At 42.1% G+C, this 17,116-nt stretch overlaps 1 protein-coding gene across 2 annotated transcripts in view; it reads right to left on the bottom strand.

The window, feature by feature from the left end:
* Positions 1–17,116, bottom strand: part of LOC124041650 (kelch-like protein 24) — a 63,819-nt gene that overhangs the window by 23,926 nt on the left and 22,777 nt on the right. The gene's annotated exons all lie outside the window — the stretch shown is intronic.

Below are 17,116 nucleotides of genomic sequence, written 5' to 3'. Positions count from 1 at the left end.
ACCTGTTGCCTCTTGGCTGTTCCTGCCTCTCTTCTACATAGGCAGGTGAGCAGGTAGAGAGGAAGAGAGGGAGGGAGATCGCGAGGGAGGACGAGGGAGGGGGTGGAGGTAGAGAGGAAGAGAGAAATAGGAAGAAAGGAAAGAGACAGAGACTTGTTATTGTGAGAGGCCGCCGTAGGCAGACCGGGCTATCAAAAGAAGACAGGCTATGTGAACACTGCCCACAAAATGAGGTGGAAACTGAGCAGCCAAATATATGTCCATATTAGAGACACATATTTCCCTCAGATCAGACAGATCCACAAAGAATTCGAAAAACAAACCCAATTTTGATCAACTCCCATATCTACTGGGTAAAATACCACAGTGTGACAATCTCAGCAAGCAAGATTTGAGACCTGTTGCCGCAAGCAAAAGGCAACCAGTGAAGAACAAACACTATTGTAAATACCATTGTAAATACAATCCATTTTTATTTTCCCTTTTGAAATTTAACTATTTGCACATCGTTACAACACTGTATATAGACATAATATGACATTTGAAATGTCTTTATTCTTTTGGAACTTCTGTGAGTGTAATGTTTACTGTTAATTTTTATTGGTTATTTCACTTTTGTTTATTATCTACTTCACTTGCTTTGGCAGTGTTAACAAATGTTTCCCATGCCAAAAAAAGCCGTTAAATAAAATTGAATTGAACTAGACACTTCTAGAGAAACAGAAAGGTAAGCAAGAGACAAATAAAGGACAAAGAGATGGGGGAGGAGGCAGAGAGCGGGAAAGAGAAATGAGAGGGATGCAGACCGGACACCTAGCTATTTGCATAGCAACTGAGGCAGTTCATCAATTCTGCCTACTTTCCAAACTGGAAAAAAAATATTTATATTTTATGTGTTCGTATGTGTGCGTGTTTGTGTTCAAACCACGCACCATACTACCCACAGGAGTCAAAGCAGAGCCACATGCTGCTAACAACAGGACAGACCAAAACCCCTGTTTCCCCTCCATGTCACATAATCTCCTTAAACAAATGCAACAGATATGACTCACAGAAGATATATAGTATGTACACAGCACAAAAATATAAAACGCAACATGCAACAATTTCATAGATTATACTGAGTTACAGTTCATATAAGGAAATCAGTCGATTGGGAATACTGATATGCATCTGTTGGCCATAGATACCTTTTAAAAAAAGGTATGGGTGTGCATCAGAGAACCAGTCAGTATCTGGTGTGACAATCATTTGCCTCACACATCTCCTTTGCATAGAGTTGATCAGGTTGTTGACTGTGGTCTGTGGAGTGTTGACGAATCCAGAGCATCCCAAAAATGCTCAATAGGTGACATACCTTGGAAGAATTGGGACATTTGCAGCTTCCAGGAATTGATGTACAGAGGTAATGGGGGCCGAAGAATGGCACGACAATGGGCCTCAGGATCTCATCACTGTTCCTCTGTGCATTCAATTTGCCACCGATAAAATGCATTGTGTTTGTTGTCCGTAGTTTATGCCTGCCCATACCATAACCCCACCGCCACCATGGGGCACTCTGTTCACAACGCCGACACCAGCAAATCGCTCGCCCACACAACGCCATACACACTGTCTGTCATCTGCCCAGTACAGTTGAAACCGGGATTCATCAATGAAGAGCACACTTCTCCAGCATGCCAGTGGCCATCAAAGGTGAGCATTTGCCCACTGAAGTCGGATACAATTGCAGTCAGGTCAAGTCAACTGCAGTCAGGTCAAGACCCTCCCGTTAAAACTTGAGACATATGTGGCATTGAGTGGTATGACAAATCTTCACATTTAGTGTGGCCTTTTATTGTCGCAACACAAGGTGCACCTGTGTAATGATCATGCTGTTTAAACAGCTTCTTGACATGCCACAGTGACTCGGTCAATAAGAAAGTGGTCAGATGAAGCAGATGCTAAGCTAAAGGACTTTTTTGCTAGCACAGACTGGAATATGTTCCGGGGATTCTTCCGATGGCATTGATGAGTCACTGGCTTCATCAATAAGTGCATCAATTACGTCATCCCTACAGTGACCGTATGTACCCCAGCCAGAAGCCATGGATTACAGGCAACATCCACACTGAGCTAATGGCTAGAGCTGCCGCTTCCAAGGAGCGGGACTCTAACCCGGAAGCTTATAAGAAAGGGATATTCCCTTTGACGAACCATCAAACAGACAAAGCTTCAATACAGGACTATGATTGAAACGTACTACACCGGTTCTGACGCTCGTTGGACGTGGCAGGGCTTGCAAACTATTAGAGACTACAAAGGGAAGCATACCTTAGAAGAACTGGGACATTTGCTGCCCAGTAACAGCTAAATTACTTATATGATGGCTTCGAGGCAAGTAACACTGAAACATGCATGAGAGCATCAGCTGTTCCTGACAACTGTGTGATCACACGCTCCGTAGCCGATGAGAGTAAGACCTTTAAACAGGGCCAGACGGATATCCAGGACGTGAACTCCGAGCATGTGCTGACCAAATGGCAAGTGTCTTCACTGAAATTTTAAACCTGTCCCTGACTGAGTCTAATAGCAACATGTTTCAAGCAGACCACCATACAAGAACACTAAGGTAACCTGCCTAAATGACTACTGACCCGTAGCACTCACGTCTGTAGCCATGAAGTGATTTGAAAGGTTGGTCATGGCTCACATCAACAACATTATCCCAGAAACCCTAGACTCACTCCAATTTGCATACCGCCCCAACAGATCCCCAAATGATGCAATCTTTTTAACTCAACACTGCCCTTTCCCACCTGGACAAAAGCAACACCTATGTGGGAATACTATTCATTGACTACAGTTCAGCGTTCAACACCATAGTGCCCTCAAAGCTAATCACTAAGCTAAGGACCCTGGGACTAAACACCTCCCTCTGCAACTGGATCCTGGACTTCCTGGCGGGCCGTACCCAGGTGGTAAGAGTAGGCAACAACACATCCGCCACGCTGCTCCTCAACACGAGGGTCCCTCAGGGGTGTGTCCTCAGTCCCCTACTGTACACTCTGTTCACTCATGACTGCATGTCAAGGCATGACTCCAACACCATCATCAAGTATGCCGATGACAAAACAGTTGAAGGCCTGATCACCATCAACGATGAGACAGCCTATAGGGAGGAGGTCAAAGACCTGGCCGTGTAGTGCCAGGACAACAAACTCTCCCTCAACATGATCAAGACAACAGAGACGATTGTGGACTACAGGAAAAGGAGGACTGAGAAAACCCCCAATCTCATCGACAGGGATATAGTTGAGCAGGTTGAGAGCTTCAAGTTCCTTGGTGTCCACATCTCCAACAAACTAGAATGGTCTAAACACACTAAGACAGTTGTGAAGAGGGCAGGACAAATCATATTACCCCTCAGGATACTGAAAAGATTTGGCATGGGTCCTCAGATCCTCAAAAGGTTCTACAGCTGCACCATCGAGAGCATCCTGGCGGGTTGCATCACTGCCTGGTATGGCAACTGCTCGGCCTCCGACCGCAAGGCACTACAGAGGGTAGTGCATACGGCCACCTATATCACTGGGGCCAAGCTTCCTGCCATCCAGGACCTCTATTCCAGGCGGTGTCGGAGGAAACCACCCTAGTCATAGACTGTTCTCTCTGCTACCGCACGGCAAGCTGTACTGGAGCGCCAAGTATAAGTCCAAAGGCTTCTTAACAGCTTCTACCCCCTAGCCATGAGACAGCTAATCAAAGGTCTACCCAGACTATTTGCATTACCCCTCCCCCCCTTTTACACTGCTGCTACTACTGTCTGTTTATTAACTATGCATAGACACTTTAATAACTCTAACTACATGTACATATTACCTCGACTAACCAGTGCCCCCGCATATTGACTCTGTACCGGCACCCCCTGTATATAATTATTTGTTTGTTTTATTTATTTTTTAATTACTTAACACTTTCTTAAAACTTCTTAAAGCATTGTTGGTTAAGGGCTGGTAAGCAAGCATTTCACTGTAATGTCTACACCTGTGGTATTTGGCGCATGTGACAAATCCTATTTGATTTGATCTACCCCTCTTAGACTTGCTTTCGATGAGAATACAATATCTATAACTCAACTTTCGATGTGAATTTGATTGGGTCGCCCAAGAAGTTACATATTGTGGCTTTAATGGTTTCACAAGAATAACTTGATAACTTAGAGTTCTACGGTTCTATCTGAAACAATATTGAATGGTGTCAGCTATTTTATTATTTTTTAACTTGATATCATTTTGTTATATTTGTTGACTTCATTATTTAATTCCAAGTAATCATCTCATAATTTTAGAGCTGCTGCCTATGCTGTCTGACAAATTCACAATTTCAGTAGTTCTTCAAAGTAAATAAGGTATACATTTATGACTGCTAAATGCCAACAGTCAATCAATTAGATCATGGATTTTCAGGTAGAGATGGACTATATACAGTGCCTTGCGAAAGTATTCGGCCCCCTTGAACTTTGCGACCTTTTGCCACATTTCAGGCTTCAAACATAAAGATATAAAACTGTATTTTTTTGTGAAGAATCAACAACAAGTGGGACACAAACATGAAGTGGAACGACATTTATTGGATATTTCAAACTTTTTTAACAAATCAAAAACGGGCGTGCAAAATTATTCAGCCCCTTTACTTTCAGTGCAGCAAACTCTCTCCAGAAGTTCAGTGAGGATCTCTGAATGATCCAATGTTGACCTAAATGACTAATGATGATAAATACAATCCACCTGTGTGTAATCAAGTCTCCGTATAAATGCACCTGCACTGTGATAGTCTCAGAGGTCCGTTAAAAGCGCAGAGAGCATCATGAAGAACAAGGAACACACCAGGCAGGTCCGAGATACTGTTGTGAAGAAGTGTAAAGCCGGATTTAAAGCTTTAAACATCCCAAGGAGCACTGTGCAAGCGATAATATTGAAATGGAAGGAGTATCAGACCACTGCAAATCTACCAAGACCTGGCCGTCCCTCTAAACTTTCAGCTCATACAAGGAGAAGACTGATCAGAGATGCAGCCAAGAGGCCCATGATCACTCTGGATGAACTGCAGAGATCTACAGCTGAGGTGGGAGACTCAGGACAACAATCAGTCGTATATTGCACAAATCTGGCCTTTTCTTAAACAAAAAGCCATTTCTTAAAGATATCCATAAAAAGTGTCGTTTAAAGTTTGCCACAAGCCACCTGGGAGACACACCAAATATGTGGAAGAAGGTGCTCTGGTCAGATGAAACCAAAATTGAACTTTTTGGCAACAATGCAAAACGTTATGTTTGGCGTAAAAGCAACACAGCTCATCACCCTGAACACACCATCCCCACTGTCAAACATGGTGGTGGCAGCATCATGGTGTGGGCCTTCTTTTCTTCAGCAGGGACAGGGAAGATGGTTAAAATTGATGGGAAGATGGATGGAGCCAAATACAGGACCATTCTGGAAGAAAACCTGATGGAGTCTGCAAAAGACCTGAGACTGGGACGGAGATTTGTCTTCCAACAAGACAATGATCCAAAACATAAAGCAAAATCTACAATGGAATGGTTCAAAAATAAACATATCCAGGTGTTAGAATGGCCAAGTCAAAGTCCAGACCTGAATCCAATCGAGAATCTGTGGAAAGAACTGAAAACTGCTGTTCACAAATGCTCTCCATCCAACCTCACTGAGCTCGAGCTGTTTTGCAAGGAGGAATGGGAAAAAATGTCAGTCTCTCGATGTGCAAAACTGATAGAGACATACCCCAAGCGACTTACAGCTGTAATCGCAGCAAAAGGTGGCGCTACAAAGTATTAACTTAAGGGGGCTGAATAATTTTGCACGCCCAATCTTTCAGTTTTTGATTTGTTAAAAAAGTTTGAAATATCCAATAAATGTCCTTCCACTTCATGATTGTGTCCCACTTGTTGTTGATTCTTCACAAAAAAATACAGTTTTATATCTTTATGTTTGAAGCCTGAAATGTGGCAAAAGGTCGCAAAGTTCAAGGGGGCCAAATACTTGTGGACACCCCTTAAAATGTGTGGATTCGGCTATTTAAGCCAAACCCCTTGCTGACAGGTGTATAAAACCAAGCACACAGCCATGCAATCTCCATAGTCAAACATTGGCAGTAGAATGGCCAGTATTGTAGAGCTCTGTCACTTTCAACGTGGCACCGTCATAGGATGCCACCATTCCTACTAGTCAGTTTTTAAAATTTCTGCCCTGCTAAAGCTGCCGGGGTCATCTAAGTGCTGTTATTGTAAAGTGGAAACATGTAGGAGCAACAACGGATCAGCCGCCAAATGGTAGGCCACACAAGTTCACAAAACGGGACCGCCGAGTGCTGAAGCACGTAATGGCTGGAGTAGTGTAAAGCTCGCCGCCATTGGACTCTGGAGTAGTGGAATCGTGTTCTCTGGAATGATGAATCCCGCTTCACCATCTGGCAGAATCGAAGTTTGACGGATGCCAGGAGAAAGCTACCTGCCCCAATGCATAGTGCTAACTGTTATGTTTGGTGGTGGAGGAATAATGGCCTGGGGCTGTTTTTCATGGTTTAGGCTAGGCCCCTTAGTTCCAGTGAAGGGAAATCTGAATGCTACTTACAATGACATTATAGTAGATTCTATGCTTCCCAATTGAGATAGTTTGGGGTGAGTTGGACCGCAGAGTGAAGGAAAAGCAGCCAACAAGTGCTCAGCATATGTGGGAACTCCTTCAAGACTGTTGGAAAATCATTCCTCATGAAGCTAGTTGAGAGAATGCCAAGAGTGTGCAAAGCTGTCATCAAGGCAAACGGTGGCTATTTTGAAGAATCTCAAATTTAAAATATGTTTTGATATGTGTAACACTTTTTTGGTTACTACATGATTCCATGTGTTACTTCATAGTATAGATGTCTTCACTATTATTCTACAATGTAGAAAATAATACAAAAATTAAGAAAAACCCTTGAATGAGTAGGTGTTCAAAGTGGTACTGTAAAAACAACTGATATTTCGGATAATCGCTCAGTTTGCGGATGCACATACCGTGACATCTCTGTTGACATGCTTTCACTGGAATATGCAAATGACAACAGCATGTGGTTTGAAAAACTACTCCAGAGCACTCAGGACATCGGACTGGGGCTAAGGTTCACCCTCCAACAGGACAATGACACTAAGCACACAGCCAAGACAAAGCAGTGGCTTTGGGACAAGTCTCTGAATGTGGCCAAGCCAGAGCCCAGACTTGAACCCGATCAAACATCTTTGGAGAGAACTAAAGAAAGTTATACAGCGATGCTCCCCACCCAACCTGACAGAGCTTGAGAGGATCTACAGAGAAGAAAGGGAGAAACTCTCAAATACATGTGTGCCCAGCTTGTAGCGTCATACCCAAGAAGACTCGAGGCTGTAATCGCTGCCAAAGGTGCTTCAACAAAGTACTGACTAAATGGTCTAATCTGAATACTTACGAAAATGTCATATTTCAGTTTTTCATTTCTAAAAACCTGTTTTTGTCATTATGAGGTATTGTGTGTAGATTGATGAGGGAAAAAAACATTTAATACATTTTAGAATAACATCATGTGTAAAAAGTCAAGGGGTCTGAATACTTTCTGAATGCACTGTATCTCAACAGATGTAATTGTAGCTTTGCTACCTAATGTTTACCTTCCCCTAAAACTATAAATTGTTGAGTCTTCAAGTCTATCTTCATTTCATAGCATTTATTAGTACATTTTAAAGACCATCATTAACCAAAACAAATGCTGACCACTTTTGTAACAATGTTTTCCTTAATATTATTCTTAATAGCATCCATGCTGTTATTACCTGGTATTATTAAAGTTGACAGTCTAATGACAAAATGGCAAAATGAAGACAGCCTTTTAACAGCCTCAGTCAGTAACAGCATGACACAGCAGTATGTTGTGATTTGCATCGATTGCTCAAAACATACTTTCTCTGGCACTTACAGGGCCTGATTATAGCCAGCCTGCATTGGTCTAATCTTGACTACACCCTATAGGCCTGCCTTATCACAACACAATGAAGTAACCAGCTTCCCCACAAGCACACACGTGCACAAACACACACACACACACACACACACACACACACACACACACACACACACACACACACACACACACACACACACACACACACACACACACACACACACACACACACACACACACACACACACACACACACACACACACACACACACACACACACACAGCACAGCTAAACGGGCACAGCAGAGCAATAAAAAACAACTATAAAATACACAGGCATCAGAATATGGTAAAAACAACAGGTTTGATATGGTTTCCATTGAGTTTGGCATTTCTAGTTCTGTATAATAGGAGGATGGTGGTGAGAATAAGTCAGTATTCCAGTTACAGTCTGATCCAATCTTTGCTTGTGAAAACCACTGGGTACAGAAGAAAACAAATACTAATAAATAGGAAACACTACTGCAGTACATTTGTTTCACTCCAATTCACCACACATTGTCAAGATGCAAGTAATGATCATGGTTTAAGATGGGGCGGAGACATGGGTTGAGTTCGAATTCCCATACTAGCATACTCATTTTAAAAACAGTCCTCCGTATGCATCATCTAATGCGCGATTGCATTGACTCCCGTCACTCGTTCATTTTGGTACAGCGCGTCAATTTATCTGATTTTCAGCTGCTGCCGTGCATGTGAGTCAGGAAAGATGAGTGAATTCTACGAGATCAAACGCCGAAATGAGAATGCAGTTTAAGTATGTAGTACGCTAGTATTGGTCTTTTGGACACAACCATGGTGAAATATAATTGGATGGGACCAAATACGGTAGTTAGGCTTAGGAATCAGTTGCATGTAATCTGATTACAAACAAACTGTTATCAGTTACTTTTCAAGCAAAACATACTGCAATCAGATTACAGATACTTTTGAAAAACTGTATGATTACTTCTTGGATTACTTTTCAAATCAGAAAGGATGTTAACGATAAAAATATATTATGACACCACTCTATTTTGAAAATTCCAGAGTGGCGCAGTGGTTTTAGGCAATGCATCGCAGCGCTAGCTGTGCCACTAGAGATCCTGGTTCGAGTCCAGGCTCTGTCGCCAGCCGCGACAGGGAGACCCATGGGTCGGCGCACAATTGGTCCAGCGTTGTCCGGGTTAGGGGAGGGTTTGGACGGCAGGGATGTCCTTGTCCCATCGCGCTCTAGTGACTCCTGTGGCGGGCCGGGTGAATGCACGCTGACACGGTCGTCAGGTGTACAGTGTTTCCTCCAACATATTGGTGAGGCTGGTCTCCGGGTTAAGCGGGCATTGTGTCAAGAAGCAGTGCGGCTTGGTTGGAGGATGCACGGTTCTCGACCTTTGCATCTCCCGAGTCCGTATGGGAGTTGCAGCGACGAGACAAGATTAACTTCCAATTGGATACCATGAAATTGGGGAGAAAAATGATAACAAATATTTTAATTTGTTCCACCTGAGCGAGTCTGACCACAAGTCAGCAACCACTATGTTGACACACCAAATGTGTTTGATGGATCCTTTAGGTCCATTTCTGATGCCTCTTAAGAGGAAAGTAATCTAAAAGTAATTTCATGTAATCAGAGTACGTTACTGAGTTTGGGTAATCTAACAGTTACAATTTTGGACAGGTAACTAGTAACTGTAACGGAATACATTTTGAAAGTAACCTACCCCACCCTGAGCTCAATAAATAACAGCGGAATTGGCAGAAAGATGATTTTTCAAAGCCAACAGTTCAACCATCTATAAAGGCTGAATGAATTTATGGTTTCATAACTATATGACATAACCGGCCTCTATATGAGATAAAAGGGGAATTTCCATATCTGTATATTAGGCTGGCCCTCTGGCTACAGGAAGATTGAGTTTAAGTTTAAGTGGCGGTTTGTAGATCCTGAGGCGACCGGGGGAAGCATGAGATGCTAATCACATGATGTCATTATTAGCCAGAGATGGAAAACTAGACTCTAAAAGTTCAACAGTGTGGATTGATGATACCATTTCTAAAGAGAATAGGGGGAGGGGACACCAATGAAAAACACTGGAGGAATTCATGACTAACTTATATTCTCTGCCTGCTGCTGACCAATGTCATATCACATCTAGGATATGGAGAACTACTGTGTATCCACTCTTCCTCATTCTACTATAACACAGTTGAAGTAGGAAGTTTACATACACTAAGGTTGGAGTCATTAAAACTCGTTTTTCAACCACTCCACAAATTTAATGTTAACAAACTATAGTTTTTGCAAGTCAGTTAGGACATCTACTTTGTTCATGACACAAGTCATTTTTCCAACAATTGTTTACAGACAGATTATTTCACTTATAATTCACTGTATCATGTTTGGGATGATGTTCTTCGGCTTGCAAGGCTCCCCCTTTTTCCTCCAAACATAATGATGGTCATTATGGCCAAACAGTTATAATTTTGTTTCATCAGACCAGAGGACATTTCTCCAAAAAGTACAATCTTTGTCCCCATGTGCAGTTGCAAACCATAGTCTGGCTTTTTATGGCGGTTTTGGAGAAATTACGTCTTCCTTGCCGAACGGCCTTTCAGGTTATGTCGATATAGGACTCGTTTTACTGTGGATATTGATACTTTTGTACCCGTTTCCTCCAGCATCTTCACAAGGTCCTTTGCTGTTGTTCTCGGATTGATTTGCACTTTTCGCACCAAATATGTTCATCTCTAGGAGACAGAACACGTCTCCTCCTGAGTGGTATGACGTCTGCATGGTCCCATGGTGTTTATACTTCCATACTATTGTTTGTACAGATGAACGTGATACTGTCAGGCGTTTGGAAATTGCTCCCAAGGATGAACCAGACACGTGGAGGTCGACATTATTTTTCAGAGGTCTTGGCTGTTTTATTTTGATTTTCCCATGATGTCAAGCAAAGGGGCACAGAGTTTGAAGGTAGGCCTTGAAATAAATCCACAGGTACACCTCCAATTGACTCAAATGATGTCAGTTAGCCTATCAGAACCTTCTAAAGCATTGACATTATTTTCTGGAATTTTCCAAGCTGTTTAAAGGCACAGTCAACTTAGTGCATGTAAACTTCTGACCCACTGGAATTGTGATACAATGAATTACAAGTGAAATAATCTGTCTGTAAACAATTGTTGGAAAAATTACTCGTGTCATGAACAAAGTAGATGTCCTAACTGACTTGCCAAAACTATAGTTTGTTAACATTAAATTTGTGGAGTGGTTGAAAAACGAGTTTTAATGACTCCAACCTAAGTGTATGTAAACTTCTGAGGCGGCTCATGTTGGTGGGATTTGGAGAGAGATGGAGGCAACAGGGGAAAGAGCCTCAGATCCACAAAGTCCCTTCCACCAGGTGGCTGATGAGATATATTGGCACAACTTCCATTTTGCATCCCCATCCCAAAGCCCTTGTTTGGAAGTGTACTTCGCCAGACTGCCAAGGACCTTACCCTCATCCAGGCCAAGGTGGCGAGAAACGGTAGGGATGACCCATAGGCCTTGTTGTTCTCTGCACCAGACAGGATGCTCTTGCCAGCATACTTGGGGTCCAACATGTACGCTGCGGCATGGATGGGCTTCAGGCAAAAGTCTTCACGCTTTTTGATGCATTTCAGAACCGCAATTTCCTCTGCTTGGAGCAACAGTGAAGTGGGAAGGGCAGTACGGATTTCTTCTCTTACATCTGAAAACAGAGTCTGAACATCAGACAGGATGGCATTGTCTCCCTCAATCCGTGAAATGGCTACTGCTATAGGTTTCAGGCTGCTTAACACTCTCTCCCAAAATACATCATCCAGGAGGATCCTCTTGATGGGGCTGTCCATATCGGCAGACTGTGATATGGGCTTTTCTTGGAGAGACTCTTTCCCCTCCAGGAGACTTTCAAACATGATGACAACACCACCCCAATGGGTGTTGCTGGGCAGCTTCAATGTGCTGCTCTTATTCTTCTCACTTTGCTTGCTGTGGTAGATTGCTGCTATAACTTGATGACCCTTCACATAGCTAATCATTTCATTGGCTCTCTTGTAGAGTGTATACATTGTTTTCAGTGCCATGATGTCCTTGAGGAGCAGGTTCAATGCATGAGCAGCACAGCCAATGGGTGTGATGTGAGGGTAGGACTCCTCCACTTTAGACCAAGCAGCCGTCATGTTCGCAGCATTGTCTGTCACCAGTGCAAATACCTTCTGTGGTCCTAGGTCATTGATGACTGCCTTCAGCTCATCTGCAATGTAGAGACCGGTGTGTCTGTTGTCCCTTGTGTCTGTGCTCTTGTAGAATACTGGCTGAGGAGTGGAGATGATGTAGTTAATTATTCTTTGCCCACGAACATTCGACCACCCATCAGAGATGATTGCAATACAGTCTGCTTTCTCTATGATTTGCTTGACCTTCATTTGAACTCTGTTGAACTCTGCATTCAGCAAATGAGTAGATAAAGCATGTCTGGTTGGAGGGGTGTATACACAGCTCGAGCAAGACATTCATCAGCATTTCTCTGACTACGTTCCTCCATTGAGTAAAAAATAACTTCTGATTCCAGGAGGACCATGAGCTGTTGCTATCGATAAGGTGTCTGATTCATCATTTTCACCTCAAATAGAAGTAGAGGGACTTTTGTCAGAGGTTACTTTCTGTGAGCGCTGAGGGAACTTTATGCATTTGGCCAGATGATTCTGCATCTTTGTTGCATTCTTCACATATGATTTGGCACAGTATTCGCAAATGTACACAGCTTTTACTTCTACATTAGCTGCAGTGAAATGTCTCCACACATCATTTACATTTACATTTAAGTCATTTAGCAGACGCTCTTATCACATCAGATAGTGCCCATGGCATTTTCCTGTAAAGTTTATAAAAAAATAAGTAAAAACAAATGATATTCCATGTACAGATAAATATTTAAGCAGTTAGATTAAAACAACTCCTTTGTATGATAAATGTTTTAAAATTAAACATGTATGGAAACAGGTGAATTAACACTCCTCAGTTAGCAGGCTCAAGCAAGCTAAAACCCACATGGTACCAAAAACTAAGTAGCAGAAATTGTTAACAAGTTAGAAATGACTTAAACAAACTTTGCTGTAGGCTACTATTTACTAGTTATCAAAAAATCATGTCATGAAATATATTCACCCCCACCCCCCGGTATTGTAATCAAAACGTACCAGTAAGCATGTGGTCCTTGGATCAGACTGTGTAGTAGTGTGGGCTCAATAGCATCTCATTAGTGAGAATCGGCTGTACATGTGATGGAAGAGGGCACTGCACATGTGATGGAAGAATGCACTGTGCATGCAGAGGGTTGCAATTCCATTGAATTGGGGATAGTTTAAACAAAATATGTCACAAGACCTAGAATTGCCTTATGTGTATCCCACAACAAAGGTCACTGTTATAAGCTAACTTTTATGATGAATTTAAGCAAAATTCCTGGGCTTAACCTCCCATGGAAAATTTCTGGAAAAATGTCTGAAATTTACCGGAAGGTTTCTGACCCTTTGCAACCCTACTTGCAATAATAGTGTTTAACATGACTTTAGAATGACTACTGTCATGGAAAATTGCAAGATTATGATATAAAGATTATGTTACAATGCTTGTATTACATTATAATAGTTGCTACAATCGACAGAATAAAGTATTGTGTGTGTGTTCCAATGAGGATGGGCCTCTATGAGATAGCATTGACAGAGGAGATTTACGATGTCTTTGGGTAATAAAGCCTAAAGAGCATTCCAGATAACATGAGGTAATGTTATTGTGCTCTACCGTACCAGGATGAGACAGGTTCCAGTTTGGAGTAGGAGGGGGCCAGACACTGGTCTTTACAATGAGAACTGTTGACACAGCAGTAACTGTCTGGTATGTTTTATAGCTATCTTTCATACAAATCTGAACCTTTGTGAACTGTTCCTAAGATCCTGTTATTTGTCATGTAAGTTGAGAGGGGTGTATCTTGGCTATAAAAGATCTTTGTACTTTTCTGTTGGTACTTTTCAATGGTTCATTAGAGATAGCGCATAATTGAAAGTCAAAAGGGCTATTGCAAAGCTATTATTAAAAATATGTGGTTTAAGTGTAACTCTGACTGGTGTGTGAAGTTTGTAACTCTCTCCTCATTTGGTAAAGCAGAAAAATGCCACCACACTACCTCATCTCTGTACCGCACACATACAATTATTTGTAAGGTCCCTCAGTCGAGCAGTGCATTTCAAACACAGATTCAACCACTGAATTTCAAACACAGATTCAACCACAAAGACCTGGTAGGTTTTCCACCACCTCGCAAAGAAGTGCACCTACTGGTAAACGGGTTAAAAAATACCCCTTTTAGTATGGTGAAGTTGTTAATTACACTTTGGATGGGGTGTAAGTACACCCAGACACTTTCGGCGAGGAAGGAAATTGCTCAGGGATTTCACCATGAGGCCAATGGTGGGTTTAATGGCTGTGTTAGGACAGTAGTTACTCCACAATACTAACCTAAATGACAGAGTGAAAAGAAGGAAGCCTGTACAGAATAAACATAGTCCAAAACATGCATCCTGTTTGCAATAAGTCACTAAAAACGGTCCTGAATACAAAGCATTATGGGGCTGCATCATGTTATGGTATGCTTGTCATCGACAAGGACTAAGGAGTTTTTTAGGATAAAAGGAAACGGAATAGAGATAAGCACAGGCTAAATCCTAAATAGAGGAAAAGCTATTTCAGTCTGCTTTCCAACAGACACTAGGAGACATATTCACCTTTCAGCAGGACAACAACGCAAGGCCAAATATACATTGTAGTTGCTGACCAAGACGACATTGAATGTCCCTGAGTGGCATAGTTACAGTTTTGACTTACATCGGATTGAAAATCTATGGCAAGAGTTGAGAATCGCTGTCTAGCAAAAAATTTGCAAAACACGTTTTCACTTTGACATTATGAGGTATTGTGTGTAGAGAGAGAAAAAAGATATATAACACAACTAAATGTGGAATCTGTAACACAACTAAATGTGGAATCTGTAACACAACTAAATGTGGAACAAGTCAAGGGATATGAATACTTTCTAAAGACACTGTAGATAAACAGGAAGAGAAGTAATGGGTGTCTGATCAAAGATCTGTAAAGGGAGATCACCTGCTTACTTTGTCCAGACCCCTTGGAGTTCTTCACATTTTATTGTGTTACAAAGTGGGATTAACATGGTTTTAATTGTCTTTTAGTCAATAATAATTTTGTCAATAATATACTCAGTGTAAGATTAATAAAACATTTCATAACTAAAATATATTTATTGTATAAGTATTCAGGTCCTATGTTTAGGCAAGCCTAAATTAGTTCAGGAGTAAAAATTTGGCTTAACGAATCACATGGACTCAGTCTGTTGACATGATATTTAAATGACTAACCCTTCCTCTGTCCCAGATACATACAACATCTGTAAGATCCCTTAGTCAAGTATTGAATTTCAAGCACAGATTCAACTACAAAGAGCAGGGAGCTTTTCAAAAGCCTCCTAAATAAGGGCAGTGATGGGTAACAATCACAAATCAAGACGAGCGTGTACGCTGAGAATCGGGAAGCAAGTTCAGGAAGTCTATTTAACAAATACATGTGCATATAACAAAACAAGAAACACGGGTAGCGCACAGACATGAACACTGGAACAGAAACAATAACGCCTGGGGAAAGAACCAAAGGGAGTGTCATATGTAGGGAAGGTAATCAGGCAGGCGATAGAGTCCAGGTGAATCTGATCAGGCGCTGGTGCGCGTAACGATGGTGACAGGTGTGCGTAATAATGAGCAGCCTGGTGACCTCGAGCACCGGAGGGGTAGTATACCTGACACAGACATTGAATATCTCTTTAATCATGGTCTAGTTAATAATTATGCTGTGTATTATTGGTGGTTGAAGATATCCCTCTAGTGGTGTGGGGGCTGTGCTTTGGCAAAGTGGGTGGGGTTATATCCTTCCTGTTTGGCCCTGTCTGGGGGTGTCCTTGGATGGGGCCACAGTGTCTCCTAACCCCTCCTGTCTCAGCCTCCAGTATTTATGCTGCAGTAGTTTGTGTCGGGGGGCTAGGGTCAGTTTGTTATATCTGGAGTACTTCCCCTGTCCTATTCGGTGTCCTGTGTGAATCTAAGTGTGCGTTCTCTAATTCTCTCCTTCTTTCTTTCTCTCTCTCGGAGGACCTGAGCCCTAGGACCATGCCCCAGGACTACCTGACATGATGACTCCTTGCTGTCCCCAGTCCACCTGGCTATGCTGCTGCTCCAGTTTCAACTGTTCTGCCTTACTATTATTCGACCATGCTGGTCATTTATGAACATTTGAACATCTTGGCCATGTTCTGTTATAATCTCCACCCGGCACAGCCAGAAGAGGACTGGCCACCCCACATAGCCTGGTTCCTCTCTAGGTTTCTTCCTAGGTTTTGGCCTTTCTAGGGAGTTTTTCCTAGCCACCGTGCTTCTACACCTGCATTGCTTGCTGTTTGGGGTTTTAGGCTGGGTTTCTGTACAGCACTTTGAGATATCAGCTGATGTACAAAGGGCTATATAAATAAAATTTGATTTGATTATTATGTATTAAACCACCCAGACACCTCAAAGATACAGTCGTCCTTCTGAACTGAGCTGCAGGAGAGGAATGAAACTGCTCAGGAACGTTACCACGAGGCCAATGGTGATTTTAACCAGCTACGGAGTTGAATGGCTGTGATGGGAGAGAACTTAGGATGGCTCAACAACATTGTGACTTCACAATAATGACTTAAATGACACAATAATGACTTAAGTGAAAACACAAAATATTCCAAAACATTAATATTGTATGCAACAAGGCAAGAAAGCAATACTGCAAAAAACAGGGCAAAGGGATACACAGGCAAAAACCTAGAGCAAAACATGCTTCAGTCTGCTTTACACCAGACACTGAGAGGAATACACCTTTCAGTAGGACAATAACTTACAACACAAGGCCAAATCTACACTGGAGTTGCTCACCAAGAAGATATTGAATGTTCCTAAGTGGCCAAGTTACCGTTTT

Source organism: Oncorhynchus gorbuscha, linkage group LG08 (genome assembly GCF_021184085.1).
Source record: "Oncorhynchus gorbuscha isolate QuinsamMale2020 ecotype Even-year linkage group LG08, OgorEven_v1.0, whole genome shotgun sequence".
Classification (NCBI taxonomy): Eukaryota; Metazoa; Chordata; class Actinopteri; order Salmoniformes; family Salmonidae; genus Oncorhynchus; species Oncorhynchus gorbuscha.
This window is presented reverse-complemented; position numbering and strand designations above follow the sequence as displayed.